At 35.1% G+C, this 20,346-nt stretch overlaps 1 long non-coding RNA gene across 1 annotated transcript; it reads left to right on the top strand.

The window, feature by feature from the left end:
* The first annotated feature begins 17,168 nt into the window (after positions 1 to 17,168).
* On the top strand, positions 17,169 to 18,305 carry LOC145064905 (uncharacterized). Its single transcript, XR_013688133.1, has 2 exons — positions 17,169 to 17,744; positions 18,034 to 18,305. It is a non-coding gene; the product is annotated as an uncharacterized LOC145064905 (long non-coding RNA).
* The last annotated feature ends 2,041 nt before the right edge of the window (positions 18,306 to 20,346 follow it).

The raw sequence follows: 20,346 nt of genomic DNA, 5'->3' as shown, positions 1-20,346 counted from the left end.
AGCCATTTTAATCTACGCGAGAAAAGGGATATAAGGAAATAGCTAAAAATAGACGAACTAACTAAGATAATTACAGTAAGATCAAATACCCATATGGTATTTCTTTATGGTTGTGTTGGTAAGTTTTTAGACTTGTTGCCATATCACAACCATTCTTGGGCATATGCTAATCACTCCTCGGACCAGCATAGTTGATCAGGCTATGCCATTCCCAAGACTGACCATATATCCCCAAGCTTACTTGTGATATTCAACAATCGTAATACTTTTGTTCTTGTCATTCTGACACTGATTTTAGTATGAATGCAGGCATGTATACTTTGTTATATATTTTATTATTTAAAAGTATAACTCTTAGACAGAGTGTTTTAATCCCGATGTATTTATAGTTAGTATATCTTTTATGGGTTGATATACTATATTCACTATAAACAATGCTCTGATACCAATCTGTCACACCCCAAAACCATGAACGGCGGAAACGTTCAGGGGTGGAGGACGTCATGTACAGTATCACAACAGTGTAATATAATAAACAAGCAACAACATCATCCATTGCATTACAAGTAGAATTTTAATACATGTGTGTTCTTTCATTGTAGTAAGACACATAAAATATACAATCAAAATAAAAGATGAGTCTTGTCTGCTCCGTCTTCTCAAAACCTGGCCATCGTACCTGTCTACTGTTGACCTGAGAATACAAGTTATTTTGAAAGAGAGTATCAGCTTTAAATCTGGTTAATTGATAAGTATTTAAGTGTCATTGTCATGCTTATGAAAATCTATCATGAAGGCCATGTAAACCTTTAAGTGAAAATGTTGATGTAAGTATGAAAAACCCTAGAAAACCCTTATTTTCTATAAGTGTGAAGTGTAGTCTTCTACCAAGACCCGAATGTTTTGTTATGACTATGTAGTCTTCTACCAAGACCCGAATGTTCTATAAGTATGAAGTGTAGTCTTCTACCAAGACCCGAATGTTTTGTAAGTAATATGATAGCTTTTCCTTTCTATTGACTAGTACATAGAGTACTTGGCCTAACTCCTCGTTTATGTGAAAGTATCACAAAATAAAGTAAATAGGAAAAATATAATCATGTAAGTGTTATTGTCTCGGATTACCAGGACAAACACGACATCGCCGAAGCGAAAGATAGACCCTATGGACATCCGAAGAGTGTCCCCTCATCCTCTGTAGCGGCAGCAGGGTGGAGGGAGGGTTAGTCCCAACATCGATCTCCTAATATCGATCGTTAACCTAATGATCCTCCGAAGATTCACATCTCATCCACTGTTGCAACAGTTGGACAGAGGGATGGTTAGTCCCGTCACTGACTACTAAGTAAGTAACAACCTTAAACATCCATAGACATTCATCGACCACTGGTGCTAATCAGTGGGGTTCGGAATGGTAAGTCCCGCCGAATCATCCCATTGAACTGGGACAGGAAAGATAATTTACACAGTAAATACTAATAAATCATCCTCGTAGTTCTAAGTACAAGTATCCAGGTAAGTAAATACAGGATAATGCACCTAAGTAACAGTGTTCCTGTATGGTATTCATGTAATGTGTTCATGTAAGCGTAATCATGTGTCAAGTAAGTATATGTAAACGTACTCAGGTATCATGTAATCAACTGTAATTGTACTCATGTATCAGATAATGTACTGGTATAGACTCATGAATGAACTGACTCTTATGTGATTCCTTGTAATAGGAATAATGTTTTGTTTCTTCTAACTATCCCTATGATAATTAACTGAAAAGTAAGTGGTTGTTCATGTAGATTTATGCACCCTCGATACACCAGGGTGTGGGAAACTGAACGAAGGATGAAAACTATAATCTCTAACATATAAATGAACATATGCGCATAAGTATAGTTTGATTCAAGAAGGTAAAATAATGGTTTTGCAAGATATCTAGGAGTTTTGAACAATAATTAAGAGTGACTTGATGTCATTAAACATTTCAAAACTAATACTTTTGTTATCAAAGTATTTTAAGATAGAAAACCATTTGATGTGACACCTTTTGAAATATGTGAAATCTACTGAGTGAAAACACAGTTATAAAATACATAAGATTGATTTAATAACATACTGTTTTCTACTTGTATTCCCCCCCCCCCCCCCATTAAAGTATTTAAAATCATTTAAAACATTGATTAAGGGGTATGAACTCACCTGTAGTTGGTGATTGGGATGAACTAAACGGTATAGGATTGCTAGGTGTCAAGCGAGGACTTGTACACACACTACGATCCTAATGAACATATAATCACACATATATGCACTCAATTAGTCTCAAATCACTAATTGATAATGTTAAGACATCCTAGACATAATAAACACTTTATATAAGTGTTTTAAGCCCTAAGGATTGCATCTTAGCTATTGTGGGACAAGGTACTTGTGTTTAGGGTTCCAAAGGACCCCATATATGAGTTTACTCCTCATATACTAACACACATGGAGTTTACAGTTGTAAACTCTTGAGTTTACGGCCGTAAACTCCCAACCATGGGTGTATTGTGTGTTTTGAAGTTCCAAATGATTCCTAGAATTATTCCAACTTGGTGGTTCAATTCTTAAAGGGGTTTAAGGTCTAGAAACACTCCATTTAGGAGTTTACGGCCCTAAGGCCATTTCCTTTGTATTTTACGGCCGTAAACTCCCTTGGAATGGTGTTCTTGTTGTTTTCAAGCCTCAAGCATAGGTGGTATAAGTTCTAGCCTTTTATTCCAAGCATATGAAGACATTAGGCACACTTTGGTGCCATTCTTTCATGTTTACGGCCCAAGAACAAAGTCTTGGCCGTAAACTCACTTTGATAAGTGATTTTGATGTGCTTTGGTCCTTTAATTAAGTGGGAAACAATTTCATGTAAAGGTCTAGGGCTTTAGGTGTCTTAAAAACACCCTTTTGTCCATTTCAATGGAGTTTACGGCCTAAGATTGCTCTTGGGCCGTGAACTCCCATGTGTTTGTGTTTCTTGATTGTTTTCTTGTCCAAAAAACATATACAAATGAGTCTAGGGTAGTAGCATAACACAAGGAACAATCTAGGCTTGGTTTCGGGAGTTTACCGCCCAAGAACACCTTGGGGAGTAAACTCCTAGATCTAATGATTTAGCCATCTAAATCATGTTATAAGCACATAATAATCTTTCTAACACTACTAGAAAGAGTTACTCACAATTTGGGATAAAAACCCGAAGATCCGTGAGAGAGAAAATGGCTTTCCTCTAGTTGGAAATGTGAATAATTAATTAATTTGGTTCTGAATTCTATTTATAGTCCTGAGATATTTTTGGCAATAAAATATTTTTATTCCTGAAATGATCTCTAATATAACAGAGTGTTGGAATAACAGTGTTGCACAAAGCCCTAGTGCACCCACTCTCCTGATATTTCCTGAAGTGTAAACCCTGAATTACTCAAACTTATGCGAAAAGTCTGAAAATTCACTGTGACTGTTATAACTTCTATTGAAGTGATATAGTTTGTACATAATGGAAATTTCGGGTTGTCACAACCAGTAAGGCCCTCTCCCTGAACATGGCGGTAATCTCCGCCACCGAATTAGTCGTCTGCCCTATATCTGGAAACTCCCTGGCCAGCCGCTGAAGCTCCACAGCCAGCGCAAACTCAGCCCTAAACAAATCAAGTTGGGGCTCCCAACAAATCACTGACCGCCTCCCACCAATCTCTAGCTTTGTCCCTCAAACACCCTGCAGCATACCAGACCTTCGACCCCTTAGGGTAGAAGCTCATGAACTGAGCAGACTTCATGTCTGCAATCCACCTCCTGAAACAATAGGGTCCTTCACCCCGTAGAAGTCTCGTGCACCACATCCCCTGAAATCCTTGAAGGAGAGTATACGTATCCCTGACTGGCTAGATGCCATTTTGCTCCTGAACGCCCTGTGGCGCTCCTCCATCAGCTTGATGATCCCTTCCTTGATCGTCTCAAAAATCACCGTGGTCACCTCAAGTATGCCTCTTGTAATCTCAAACGCGATGAAATCGCGTAGTCCGTCATCAACCGGCTCGGAACCTGTACCAGAACATGAACTTGATCCTGACCCAGACCCTGAACCTCCTGCTCCGTGACATGTCACCACCATTCTGAAACAAAAAAAATAATTTTCAGGGTCATATATAACCTCGAGAGGTCTCACATGTTCTACAAGTTCCCTGGTTCCATCTCGGCCCTCCTTGACTCGGGTACGGATCCTCTAATTTCAGTAGTACGGGCCCATACTATCTTCCACATATATCCATACTTTCCTCAAGGATTGCCTTAACTTCACCAAGTCCCTCCTACTACTACTGCTCACTACACTAATCTCATCCTAGGCTTACCCTAGGGTAACTCTCTGCCATCAGCTGCATAATAAATACCTGCTACCTTTACCTAACTAGCTTGAGAATACCATTACATATCACTAAGACAAGATAATTCTTCGAATGAGAGGTCCTACCCTATAATGATTGGACTCAAACAAGAGCTACAAAATAGGTCTAGACCTAACCTTCTAAAATTTTTTAGTCCTCGCAATATGTGACTTAATGTATTCGTTTACTAGTTATTTAAAGATAACTAGAGCTCCAAAAAGCACAAAGCAAGCAACATTTGAGCATTGAGTAACAAAACCAAGCATACCCTATTCAGTCCATCATGTCACTTACTAGTCAGTACTATCATGCAGTTCAATAAGCACATAACGCATCTTCCTAGATCATTAGCTCTAATCTAGCATGCAGTTTTCATACAGTAGGCATATAAGGCATCATTCCTAGATCCTTAGCCCTAATCTAGCATGTAGTTCTAATAATCATATCATATCATAATATTACATGTATGGGGTTGTTGGATTAGTGTCTAAGTCCATAACTATATTTGGTATGTACTTGACCCGATTGGCATGGTCCATTTGGGTTGCATGGCATCATACATTTGGATAGACTAAAATGAGAGAAATAACACTTAAGGTTTATTAATATATTATAAGTTCTAATATATTAATAAGATTATTTAATTAGTATTGATCAGGATTTAATTTTGAATTAATTAAGTGATCAAAAGGAGACTAATTAAATATATGGGTTGATTGTGTAAATCATCCATACTTGTATAGTGGGCTAATGCTCCGTGGATTATCAAGTTGGGTTAAAACCCATAGGATGCTAAATGGATGCTACATGGTGTTTTTGTACCCATGGATCATGAAAATGAAAGGCCATGACAATTAGGGTTTACATGGTGTAACCCTAATTGTGAGATACTATATAAGCATCTTATTCTTCCCAAAAATCAGGCACTATGAAGGAATGGTGAGGGCTAGCCGATTTCATGAAGTGTCTCATTTCTCTCAAGTTATTCTAAGTGTATTTGATGTTGTGTGAACCATTTGAGGTGTCACACTTGGGGCGCTAGGCTCTTAAGCTCCATGGAATCAAGCTACATGAAAAGGTATGTATTTTATCTAGTTTTAATTATACTAGTATTTATGATTGTATGCTAGTTAGGTAATACCTTGGAATATTCATATTTGCATGTATAATAGAGAAAACATAGATCCAAGGTATTTTAGGGTTGCATGTACACTTAGGAGTGTTAGAATGCTCAAAACCCAACAGTGGTATCAGAGCCTAGGCTTGTTTTCTTGTTATACTTGCAAAATTGGCTGAAAAATCGAAGTTTGTTGCTGTCTGCTCAACAAACTCGTCGAGTCCATGAAGGGACTCGACGAGGCCAAGGCAAAGTTCATCCAACTCGTCGAGTTGGTTCATGCACTCGACGAGTTGGGCCTCCAGACAGCATATCTTCGACCGTTTTGGCTGGAATTGGACTAGAAACATTACCCTAAGTTGTTTTTCAACTTATAAACCTATTTTTGATGTGGTAATGTTCATGCTAATCCAATTTCAAAGATAATAGTCAATAGATTCATTTTTTGTATTAGTTTAATGGTTAGGCTAATTACATGAAAAAGTTTGATTGAATTATCTTGTTCTTATGAGTTGCTTAGATTAATAGAAAAGTTATGTGAAATTGTTGTTTTCAATCCAAATTAATCTAAGAGTTGGTTCTAAAATGTGTTTTTGTAACTTGTCTCAAGTTATATGAAAAGTCACATTTAAGATTCATAAAACTTATAAATATTTCCATAGGTTATGAATAAGAAAAGTCATATTCTTTTAATAGTTTATAGTCTTTCATAACTTGTCCTCAAGTTATGGAACTTGAAGATTTTTTTGAATTAAAACTACTTTAAACATATAAGTTATGGAATTGAATAGTTTCAAAACTTGCCCTTAAGTTTTGGAATTTGTAAAGTTTTCCCTTATGAATACTTTAATTCCAAGTTAAGCCCTTAGAATTTTAAAAGTTAAAATTCAACCCTTATAATTTATAGTATTATAAGTTAATAATATATATATATATATATATATATATATATATATATATATATATACATATATATATATATATATATATATATATATATATATATATATGTATAAGATCAAGTCAGTCTTACCGTTAGTGCGCCTCGTTCATGAAGCCGGTCTATAAGGGGGTTATAAGGTTACTGCCTATAAAATGGCAGTTTAATGGGTGTCCACTCTCACCCACCGCTTCCTTGACTGGTTAAGGGTCGTTAGTCGAACGGGTAGGACAAGGACTAGAATTCTCCCTTCATTAAAAGTACTAATGATAAATACTAACTAACTAAACTTTTATAAATTCCCAATCTTAGTTACTTAGGAAAATGTGAATTTGGTGCTAACTCATGAAATTACACTTTGCACTTTGCTTAAGTCGGTTAGTGGAGCGCGTGTGGTTAACTGGCACACTAGCCGGATTTAACAAGGTAATCAAAGGGTAACTTAATGTTTATCATAGTATCGGTGGAGCGCGTGTGGTTAACCGGCACATCGATTGAGGGGTAAATTATTAAGGGTACCAAGTATATTTGCATGGTTATTCACACCTTGTTTTGTGATCCTCGGCATCCCAGTCACAAAATTTGAGAGGGCACAATCGATATTGAAACATGCCATTGAACAGTTCAATGAATCTCAAAAGATCTAAGAGTTTCAAATCCAAGTAAAACCTAATTAAATTATTTCGTTTTCGTGGTGGAAATTGGTGAATCGTCATTCGCCTACCTTCAAATATTTTATAGCTTGGATTACGACATCCCTCTTCCGAGTTATAAAAGTATTGTGTTGGGTCCTAGCCATAATATTTCATATTGGGTGTGATATTAAGGACTTTAGATCAACTATCTTGAATATCTCCCAAAAGATGTCTAGTTCAGACATCTATGATCTTCCCAAATCTCTTGGAACTTCACTTCCTCCACCTCCTCCAATTATTCTCCGTAACCCACAAGTTCAAGGTCACTCTAGCCCTATTGGCAAGTAAGGTCTATGTGTGATCGCATCTTGGAGATGAAGTCACATATTGACAAGCCGGGAGAGTTGGGTGTCAAAGTCTTAGGAAAGTTGGATGTTCAATCACTTTCTAAGTCACATAGTGAGTTACCTCTAGGACTACTATGAAATAGACTATGAGATGACCCTTAATGATCTTATATATTTGCTTGGTGTTGCTGAATCAACAATGATTTGGAGCTTTGGTAAAGCAAATTTGATTAGTAGATCAACTTCCCAAACTAACATGGACATTAACAATGGTAACATTGGATATCTCAAAAAAGCCTTCTCTTCCCAAGGAAAAGGATTAACCATAGTCAGCTCGGTTGACCAAATAGTAAAGAGAAAGGCAAGTCTGCGATAGTCCCATGTACCATTCCCAAAGAGTCCATATGTTTCTCTTGCCAAAGGAAGGGGCATTGATTGCAAAGCTACCTATTTACCTGAAAGATCATAAGGTTGATCAAGTCAAGAAGTTTGACTCTACTTCAGGTAAAGTCCACTATCTAACTCTGTTAAGTTTCTATTCTGAGATTCTTATTACATTATGTGACTGGGTCACATGTTGATGTTTTAAGAATCAAAGAAAAGTGAAGGAACTTAAAGGAAGTATATGTTGATTCTGATCGCGAAGATGGATTTCGATCGCATGGTCCGGTGATCAGAATTTTGAGCTGTTGCTTAGGAGTTATGATAGATTGCTAGGAAATATGTAATTGCATAGTCTCCATTTAAAGTGCCATTTTAAGGAAAGTCTTTCCGCATTAGATAAATAAATAAATTTTTTTTTTATTTTATAATTCCTTGCAATGGCACTTATGGAAAATTAATGTTTGTATATTTCTAGCAATAATGGAAATATAAATTTGATTCTCTCATTTGTGGTAGTGTCTAAATTTACCAAATAAGGAAAGATTCTCATTACCCAAGTTTTCAGGTGGATAAAAACTTGGAATCATGCAAGTTGTATAGTATGATGAATGAGAATTTTCATCTTTGGAAAATTAAGACTAATTCCTTGTTCACATGTATATGTGAGTCAAGTGAAGGACTAATAGATCGAGTACACATTCTTGTGCACTGATCAAGTCCACCACAAAAGATCGATAAGACTATTCTTCATGATTGACTAAAGCTTAGTAAATATGGTTACACTTACAAGTTTAAGTGTAATTCTGAAACATTGGAAAAGTATCAGTTTATGGTAGAACGAATGAGGAATCAAAATAGGTAAAACGATAAAAGTTTCTCAAATCTGAAAAGATGGGAGAGTACTTTAGTATCATGTTTTATGATCATCTTAATGATTATGAAACCATATCACAATTGGTGTTCTAAGGACATCTTAGTGCATTCTTATTGCTAAGAAGAGGAGTCACGAATTGTTGAAATGGTTAAATCAAGAAGATGAGTCATACTTTGTCCCAAATCAATTCTTAGAGTCATACTCCAAGATTGTAACTTGAGTGACACATCTTAAAGAAGGTTTATAACACTTGTCAAATGTAAGAGTAAAATGTTTTGTACTCTTGTACATTTGAAATTGGTAAGTTGTGATCTTTTGGATAAAACAAAGACCAACTAAGGCCAAATGTGTGAAGTGTTTGTCTTGATAAAGAATCCGCACTATCGCATGAACATTTGGCAAGTGATTCTTATATGTCAAGAGGACAGTGGGAGTCTCAAAGATCTTCGAAAAACTTCCAAATCTAATCAAGAAGAAAAACCTATAGTTTATCACTAGCACACGACTTGAGGTTTATAACCTATCGTGTTGACATATTCCTATTTCTATGCCCATTCCAGTTAAAGTTGCCTTTGCATATGAGTTCTGAGAGTTCTCAATTGGTTTCATAACAACTTGGAAGCAATGGCAGGACCTTGTGTTGCCAGGTGGCAAGAAATTAAGATTAAGTTCAGTACATATGAGTTTGGATTTGTCACTAACCTTGCCTTGCGATTATGGTTTTGAAAAATTCACATGAATAGGAACACATACACCAGAAAATCTAAGTGTCATAATGTTTCTCTCCGATTCATGAAAATGATGGTGAGGAGAGGCTTTCACTAATTAGATTTTAAGTAGATAGAAATTGTTATATTTTCATTCTCAAAGTCGTTAGTGGACCGTGTGTGGTTAACCAACACACTAACAAGGACTTGTGAGGAATGGCAAAAGGTCTAAAAAATTGAGACTATGATTACGGAATCCCTTTTCATAGTTCTGAAATTGTTTAGACACACATGTGTGCTATCTAAGGAAAGGTGTATGATTTTGATAAAGTTTTCTCAAAGCATCTCATATCATAAATATGAACTTTGGTAAGAAGGTTAATAAAGTATTGATTTCTAGAAGTCCAGCTGATTTCTGAGTACATGTCAAAGCTAGTGGGAGCATAAGTGTTATGCTAATAATCATCATGTTAGTGGGAGCATTATAATTATTATTAGTATTGCAAGATAGCAATGTTAACTATAGAAAACAAAAGTTTCAATTCGTGAAGTTGCAGGGGTTGAAAAAGTTGTTTTGCTATAATTAAGGGAGAGGAAATTATACTTCATCTCAATTATAAAAGCTTAGATTGAGGTTTTAATCATCTTTAGTCAATGATATATATGAATTTTGTGTTGGAATGGCTCAACATAAGGAAATTCTATATATGGGTCCATTATTTGGATATATGTGAACTTTGTGTTGGAATGGCTCAACATAAGGAAATTCTATATATGGGAACATTATTTGCGTTCTAAAATTTGATTATGATTACGACATCCCTTTTCATAATCTGAATTATGAGAACTTGGCAAATAGAAATATTGTAGCAAAAGGACTGGTCTAGTATCATGTCTTTATGTGAGACATCATGAATCGTGTCCCATATGCTTCGGATATAGGATCGATTGCATGTGCTATAATATTCATCCTTTCTAAAATTTTCCAAATGTCTGGGGCATTAAGAAGGGAAAAGGTCTAGAATTGGATATGACTAATTTGATTAAGCAATTGTCAAGGACAATCTACGGTTTATCAAAGACCGGTTGCTTAGGGACAGTTAGAAGTATAGTGATAATTTTGGAAGGACCATATTGACATATTCTGGAAAAAAAAGAAGCAACTCTTGGTCAGAAGTAATAGTCAAAATGTGAATATGGAAATATTCCCAAAGGTGGAAGTTATTCATTAAATCTGTGTAAGATTAGGAAACTTAATGCAAGAATGATGTTCAAAGAAATGTACTTTGAATTTGAGACTTCGTTTCCATGGAATGATCTCCATTGGAATACTCTGTAATGTCTGTTGACCAGTCTTTGTGACTTTTTTCATAATCATTACAAGAGGATTAATGCATATAAGTTTAAAATCTAACAATGTTTCGGTAAATGACAGGAATTTGGAATTCTTGCATTTGCGGTAAGGATTTGGGACTGTGAAATGAGAATCCTTAGAATTATGTTCAATCGATCTATTTCACAAAGTAAAGATCATAGACAAACTTAGTATGCATACTTGATGTATGGCATAACTAATGTTTCGACAAACATAGTGTGCATACTTGGTGTATGGCATGACTAGTGTTTAGAAAACATAGTGTACATGCTTGGAGCATGGGACAACTATTGTTTTAATTCAAGTATAAAGTTGATAGTTTGAAATAGTATGCAATGAATAATGTGTAATCAATATGGTGATAAATAGAAGGTTTTTATTTATATTCATAAGTTTTGAGACCATATTGGATTCGATTAGTCTTGTGTTTCACTTTGCATGTTTTGACTTCCAGAATAACTAGGTAGTTCTTCCTGAATGACTAAGTTATTCAAACCATCCGCAGTCGGTTATATGTTGGAAGTAGATATGAATCAAGAATGTCATGAAGCTGGATTGTAAATGTCCAAGGTATGGGACATAGCAAGTGGTGCTACAACATTCATGAGTACTCATAAGTTCTGAGTATTGGATTCAACCCACGCTCATAGGAATCACTTCATGGATTTTATCACGAGTGATCATGAGAAGATAATATCTTATATTCTTCAAACCAAGAGATATGAGTTGTTACTATGAGTTGGTTATACATTGATTGCACGAAAACGCATTGGTACTCGATGTTATAAAATGTGCCTTTGTGTATGATTCAACAAGTAGTAGAACAAGCCATATGAGTTGAAGTTTATCCATTCATTTTACCTTCAGGATAAAAGTGATATATGTAGGCCCCTCGATGATTTATTGATGACACCCTGAAGTGCTTGGCCAAGCCAGGACTAATATGATTTGTTCAATTAGTCAGTCGTCATAAATCGGAAATCGGGAAACAACAAATGGACAGAGAGAATGATTATAATCCACGTCTTAGTCCATATGATATCTAGAATGGAGGAATATATGATCCCTTATCTGATGGACGCCTCATTGATTAGTTCAGAGTTCGACGGCAGCTGCTTTTAAGAGCTATGATTGCTAGTCGGGTTTTGAAGTCATACACAATAATAATTTTAGACTTATCCAAGTGGGAGACTGTTGGATTAGTGTCTAAGTCCATAACTATATTTGGTATTTAATTGACCCGATTGGCATGGTCCATTTGGGTTGCATGGCATCATGCATCTGGATAAACTAAAATGAGAGAAATAACACTTAAGGTTTATTAATATATTATAAGTTCTAATATATTAATAAGATTATTTAATTAGTATTTATCAATAATTAATTTGGAATTAATTAAGTGATCAAAAGGAGACTAATTAAATATATGGCTTGATTGTGTAAATCATCCATACTTGTATAATGGACTAATGCTCCATGGATTATCAAGTTGGGCTAAAACCCATAAGATGCTCCATGGATGCTCCATGGTGTTTTTATACCCATGGATCATGGAAATGAAAGGCCATGACAATTAAGGTTTACATGGTGTAACCTAATTATGACATACTATATAAGCATCTTATTCTTCCCAAAAATCAGGCACTATGAAGGAATGGTGAGGGCTAGCCGATTTCATGAAGTGTCTCAGTTCTCTCAAGTTATTCTAAGTGTATTTGATGTTGTGTGAACCATTTGAGGTGTCACACTTGGGGCACTAGGCTCTTGAGCTCCATGGAATCAAGCTACATCAAAAAGGTATGTATTATATCTAGTTTTAATTATACTAGTATTTATGATTGTATGCTAGTTAGGGTAATACCTTGGAATATTCATATTTGCATGTATAATAAAGAAAACATAGATCCAAGGTATTTAGGGTTGTGTGTACACTTAGGATTGTTAGAATGCTCAAAACCCAACATGGGTATCTTGGGGAAAACATACTTGAGCTCAGCTGATTGCACGCATCACACACCTTGTTCTTTCTCAAAACTCTACATTTTAATTTTTAGAAAAATTATTTTCTTGTAAAAGTCTTTCAAACCATCAATTTGAGTCGAGACACCCTCGAAGGCGCGTCTAAATCCCCCAAACCAAGGCTCTGATACCAACTTCTAACACCCCAAAAATACGGACCAAAAATTTCATTTTTGATATAGCAATTTATAAAACAATTTATAGAAAACATCATCAAGTGATTTCATTTCATAAAAAGCCATAGATCATAAGTCTCAAAATCATGTCATCACATAGTAACAATGTTAGAGTACAAATCCCAAGAATCTCATATGCGGAAATCATGTGAGTGTGATGCATCGCTACCGTACCGACTCCTTTCCCTTCGAAGAAGGACCCGAAACAAAAACTGAAACTATAAGCACAAAGCTAGTAAGTTCCTCCATCATACGACATACCATACAATAAACATACAACCAGACATATCTGGGTGCCCGGGCTACCCTACTGAGCATATCTGGGTGCTCAACCTACCCTTTTCAGGCATACCGGGGTGCCTGACCTACCCCTTGTCAAACATATTTGGGTGCTCGACCTACCCTACCATGCATATTTGGGTGCCCAACCTACCCTCAGGTTTATTTCAACCGGCTACGGGGACTATTTCACCCCTACCACTACCACATAATAACATAGCATATCATACTGTCAGACATATCTGGGTGCCCGACCTACCCTGCCGGTATATCTCAATTGGGTCCAGGGACTAGTACCCTATCTACCACTATCATATAATCACATAGCATACTAGCACATAAAGTATAACAGATAGTGGCATACCAGAAAATTATTACAAAGACAATCATCTCAACTATAATCACCTACTAGTGGGTCGGCCTTGGTGCCTTAGACCAACTTTTACTGGAAGGTAACTCACCTCAATGTTGTGAAGTAGCTGAACTGTCCTCGACTCTGGGATCAACTCTCCTCAAACTCCTACACATAGCATCTTTTAATTATTCTTTCATACTCATAACCCCTTTAATTAAGGGTGAACTCTAGTCAATGGTCAAGTCAAAGTTCAACACTCTGGTCAAAGTCAACCTTCGGGTCCAAGTCAATATTCTGGTTGACTCAACTCGCCGTTTTGATCCATCAACTCGTCGAGTTCCCGGGTCCATAAAACTTTGGAGTCTCGATCCTACTCATCGAGTTTTTCCATGAACTCGATGAGTTCACCTTCATATATGTCAGGGCATTTCACTCACAACTCACCGAGTTCATCCTTGAACTCGTCGAGTTCTTCATATTAGTTGGGACATTTTCCTCTCAACTCGCCGATTTCATCCTTGAACTCGTTGATTTCCTCTTCATATCAGTTGGGACATTTGCTCTAAACTCGTCGAGTTCTTTGATCTTCAACTCCATAAACATGTCCAACTCGTCAAATCATCTTCTGGACTCAACGAGTTTGCTCAGTAACAGAAAAAGGTTAGTGGACCACAACCCAACTCGCCGATTCATATGAACGACTCGTCGAGTCCCACAAAGTCCAAATCCATACAGTCGTTCTTAGTCGGGCTTAATGCATCCAAAACATAGATCTGGCCTCCTAGGGTCGATATAACATGTAAAGTTACAAACTTTATGTTCATGCATGGGCTGTGTAGCTCAAAAAGCCCTAAAAAGTGGTTCATATGATGCATGTGACTCTTATGGCCATAAAGTTGGCACCTTTATACCATGAAGTCCCTCAAGGTCTCTAGATCTAAAGTTATTACCCCAAAATATGTTTGCATCCATGAATGGTTCCATAAGATGGTCCAAAAAGGCCCTAAACTACCCCATGCAGAGATCTAGTAAACTAATAGACAATGTATAGACTTTATACCTCAAATGAACTGGAAATAAAGTTCTTATGGATCCATAACTCCTTCCTTCAACCAAGCATTTCTAGCTTCCACTCCTTCAAGAAAACACCAAAGAATCACTCCTTTTTCACTTTCACACACTCACAAAGATCAAGATCACGAATTAGGGTTTGCTGGACTATGGGAGGCGATGAAGGAGACCACAATGGGGGTGTTAAGGTCTTTAAATAGGGTGTAAACCCTAAAAATTAGGGTTTCACTCTGGCAGCCCTACTCGTCGAATCGAGGTTTCTTGACTCGTCGAGTAAACTTCAAGTCCCGCGTCTAAAAATCTTATTCCTACTAGACGAGTTTAGGGCCTCCAACTCGTCGAGTCCCTATGCAAAAATGAATAATTCTTATTAAAATACATACCAGGAACCTGACGTTACATAAAGATAATGAATAAGAATCAAATATAATCTATTTTTACTAATACTATAACGCTAAAAATATAAATATGACAAAAGAACCATATTGTATGATAATTAAATAGTTTTTATATGTACGTGTTTAATTTTGGAATGTCGTATGCTAAATTATTGAGATAGACTTAGTGAAACAAGAAAATTTCACATCATGGTCGCATGTTCTTTTTAGCTTTTGTGCAAATTTTCCGATCGATTATTCGAGTCAATGATTTTAATCTCCAACCGTATCAACAGAATCACATTACTTCGACTTGAATTTTTGCCAATTCTTAGAATTTTCATTTTTTTAAGGACAAACATAAAAAATAGGGTTTAGATACACAGTTAGATAATCTTTACTATCCACTTGATCTTAACAAACAAAACAAAATGAGATTTTCAACTTCCGAAAAAAATAACAGAAAGTGATTGCATGCACACCAAACAAATTGTTGGATGAAAACGTACTTTTTAACCCAAAAATCAACATACACTTGATTTTAATTCGAAATATACTGCCACAAGAAAGCTAATCGCCCCTCAGAAACTATTTTCCAAAAGAATCTATCTTGCACAAAATAATCCACCAAAAGACTGAAATGAAATATAAGACACGAAATGAAAACTAATCGCCGTATGAAAACCATCAGCTAAAATGAACTATCAGGCCCGCCGCATCGCGCGGGTATATATATATATATATATATATATATATATATATATATATATATATATATATATATATATATATATATATATATATATATATATATATATATATATATATATATATATATATATTCTTTTTTATCAACAAAAAACAAATGCTGATAAAGTTATCCGCATATCTCACAATTCTATAACCGTATACCTACTTTGGTTCTTATTATATTGCCCAAAAACAAAACGGCAGTAGGGACCTTTAAACAAGGCTGTTATGATAATGGTATCCAGTAATGGAGTTGGAGGGGCTACTAAAAACATTAGTGGAGGACGCAATTACATACCGGAAACAAAACATATGGTCTGAGTGTGTCCAAAATTGGTCAATCACAATCATGAATAGTATTATAAATGGTAGTTGGCAATTGTTTGGCTCCCATTTCTACAGGCCCTTGCTGACTTTTGTATGTGTTGACAATATTATCCATCTAGTCTTTCGTTAACCCTCTTTCATCATTAAAGATTTGTAGATTAATGTAGAGATAAGATAACCATGCACCGGCCATCCAGGTGAATGCAATGAGAGATCTTCTTTTTCCACTTGTATTAATTAGTAAAGAACATGTTCCTTGTATGAATGCCATCCAGAAGCGTCATGAATAAGCCTTACACTTGTTCGAACAAACCAAAACTCTATTATAGTACCAGTGAGTCTGTTTAAGACTCGAAAATATCGACCCATACTTACCCAAAAGAAAGAATGAAGTTGAAGATGGTTATGTTATTGTATTTCCTACAATTTCTGATCATGATGCTTCCTCTTTAAAACATTGATATCCATCTAGTTTAATTAAGTGGGTATCGTTTCATTTACAAAAAGTTAAAGAAACTAATATGTATATATACTATGTTTTCATATATGCTATGTGATAAAATCTACTGGTTCACTTTCGTGAGACAGTATCAACGGCAGGATAAAGGGACATATATGTGCAAACAAAGGTACAAAAAGGTTGAGAATAATTCTATTCTTCATGAAGTGCAAAACTGTATTAATGCAAGCAGGAATCAACTGATGGCGGAGAAAGTGCAGCAACGCATGTGATGATAAGAACTGATTCTCTATCATAATTATTGGTCACTAAATCAAATACAATTATTAAATTAGAAAAAGCAAGACCAGAACATATAATCCTATAGTATTATTTAACAAATTGTATTATTTAATAGAAAGTATCACATTTAATTGATTATAGTATTATTTAATGGAAAATATCGTGTTTTCATGAACTAATTGTGTGTTGTGAAAATGAAATATGTGATTAAACACGCTTATAGGCGTCAGGTTTAGCTTTTAAAAAAGACCACCACCCCCTCCCCCAACACTAAATTAAATAAAAATAGAAATAAAGTTGAAAAAGGTTGAAGTGAGAGTCTCCAAGGATCACTTCCATAAACATTTATGTGACAATTACAAGCACTAAGAAGGCCATCATGACATGCCACTATCCTATTCCTAGCTAGGCTATATACAAAGGTCTTTCTTTATATGCGATTTTTCAACCCTTCATTCGAAAACAACTTAAAATCATTGGTGTATACTTACCTTTGTTTTCGAGAAACCCACTAGTCCTTTGTCCAATGAGGCGTATATTGGTGGCGATAAGGCAAAACATCCAAAACAAGAGGAAGAGTCCTAAAGTAGCCGATGAAAGCATGTTTGGGGAAGGAAATGGAGCTGAGTTTCCAAATCTAGGTAGACATACAAGGCAAGGTGTTCCTAATGGTCTTTCACTTATATATAGCATCGTAAGAGCTCCTCTCTCACTTGTTTCCTGCATATCATGTCACTCCCATATAAGTGGTGCTGCCGATGGAGTCTGGGTTTCTGGAGAACTTCGACGGATTTCTGACGTTAATCATCTTATAGTCAACGACAGCATGCGCTATGCTATTTTGATGTAATTAATAAACAGCTGTAAGTAGTAGTACCGATCATCGCTTTTCTTTGTTGCGCCAAAGAAGAGAATAAAGGGTGGTAATTTGGGTGATAAATTCATGTAGTTGTCTCTTATTGTATCTCTATGCACATTAGCTCCTCTAGGAGATAGAAATCCAAATATCAATACGGACATAGATTAGGGTTTGGTCACGTTTGACTTTCCTTTTAATATATAGTGCAGTTTACTTGACTATATTGCCATATATTTTGCTTATGCATACAATATTTAATCTTACATATATGTTTTGTTTTTTTCGAAATCAAGCTAGATTCCAACCGCAAAGACAAGGTTGAAGGGGCACATCTATGTAGGTGTCCGATTCCAACCGCAAAGACAAGGTTGAAGGGGCACATCTATGTAGGTGTCCGAGTAGCTGGTGATATCTCTTAAATTTTAAAGTGGAAATATTTTGAGAATTTTTCTGGTTTATTGCATTTTTTTCGGTGTGATACCCATGGGCGGTTTTGTTATGGTGTTGGTAGTGGTAACGCCATATATTTTCATATGCTTTGCAAAAAATTTAGAATTTTTTTCTACTATCGTGTCAGTACTTAAATTTCCCGTATCACTCCTACTATGAAATTCTGCATTCGCCCCTGACTGTTACCCTGAAAATTTACGTTTGCTACACATGACATTTGGTTCTTGCTCCACCGCTACAAGCTTGACAATTCCATGAGAACAAACAAACATTGATTTCATGTATTTGATAACCGTAAACATGTGATTAGTGAACCCTTCACTAGTTTCACTTTTGGTTATTTCATTTTATTGGTGCGATGGAATTATTTGTTGAAACTAATTTCAAGAGAATGTCAAAAGGGACTCTTGATTATATTTTACATAAATGGTAAATCTAAGTACTTATACATCTAGTCAGAAATAATTTTTTTGGCCCATGTATATTTCGGACATGGATTGTTCCGATTATTTTATCATTTATCAATCGTTTTGATAAATTGTTAATGCAGGAAGTTTTATCCAAAATATAATTATATGAAAAAGAAAATGATGATAGTACTATAACGTTATCTAACTTGACCAAATTGGCGACTACTATACACTTGTATCAATTTTAGGTTGGTTATTTGCTTGGTTCTTCACAAGAGCAAAGAGTTAGTATGGATGTTCTAACGCAAAGTACAAATCGCAGTCAACCGATACCTTCATGTAAATTCAAATAATTATATTCGGCTGGACCGAGTATATATATATATATATATATATATATATATATATATATATATATATATATATATATATATATATATATATATATATATATATATATATATATATATATATATATATATATCATAAAAAGGGAGAAGTGTCTATTTTAGACTGTATCCAACAATTATATCATAAACACTTTTCTAGGTCAAATAAATGAAATTGATAGTCTTAAAATCGGTAGAAAAACAACTTAAATAAAAAAAAAAATTGAATATCCCTACAAAATTGTAGCTACTTAATTAATTGTTTTGACTAAACTGGTATTCCAATGAAAATGTAAAATAGCTACTGAATTGATGGTTTTGAAAAATTCCAATGAATATAACCCTCTGTTACACTAATAGGGGTTATGTGTTATTATAACTCATATTAATGTAATATGGGTTATAACATATAACCCATATTATACTAATAGAACCCCTGCTAATATACTAGTGTATTTTAAATTATAATCTTTACTGTTTTTACTACTCTTGTAGGGGTTCTTTATTATAACTCATATTCGTGTGTAATATGGGATTGTGTTATAACCGCTACTACACTAGTAAGGATTATAACACATCACCCTTACTACACTTGTAAGGGTAATAACACATAACCTCATGTTATAACCCCTACTATTCTCATTGGATGTATGTGTTATAACCCTACTAGTATAGTAAAGGTTATGTGTTATAACCCCCTACTATTCTAGTTGAAGTTTTGTGTTATAACCCATATTTGTGTAACACGTTCTGTGTTATAACCCCTACTAATGTAATAAAGGTTATGTGTTATAAACTCTACTATACTAGTACGGTTATAACACATAACCCCTACTATACTAATAGAGATTATAACACATAGCCTCTATCTGTGATTTTGGAATTTTAGTTTTGTCAAAAACACCAATTCGATAGAAATGCAGAATATTCATTAAGTTGTTTGTTGATGTGCAATTAAACTGTTTTTAGGTGAAATTTTTGATGAATGATGTAGGTAAAAGAGCAAGGAGGCGCACAATGTTGATTTTGTGGACATCGTGAGAGTATTAATATGTAGAAGTTATGTGACTTCCAGCATGATTGCATTACGTATTTGGAGGTTTTGTGACTAAGTAAGACTAATCGTCGTAGTCTAAAACAAATGCTTTTAGCTTCTCTTTGATGCCATTACTATTTTATTTTATTTTATTTTTTTACCAAAAATCATATTTTTAATTGTCATGGTTTATTATGACATTTTTGTTGGATAATTTTTTTTTACCAAAAAGAATATATTGTGTAACATCCCAAAAATTTACTTTAAAAGTTTTCAAAATTAGAGTATGATATTTCCAAATTATGGGGTTCCATCCATAGC

This window comes from Lactuca serriola, chromosome 7 (genome assembly GCF_051521515.1).
Source record: "Lactuca serriola cultivar US96UC23 chromosome 7, Lser_US96UC23_V15, whole genome shotgun sequence".
In the NCBI taxonomy this organism is placed as follows: Eukaryota; Viridiplantae; Streptophyta; class Magnoliopsida; order Asterales; family Asteraceae; genus Lactuca; species Lactuca serriola.
The sequence above is the reverse complement of the archived record's forward strand: the minus strand, read 5'-3'. Positions and strand labels throughout refer to the sequence as shown.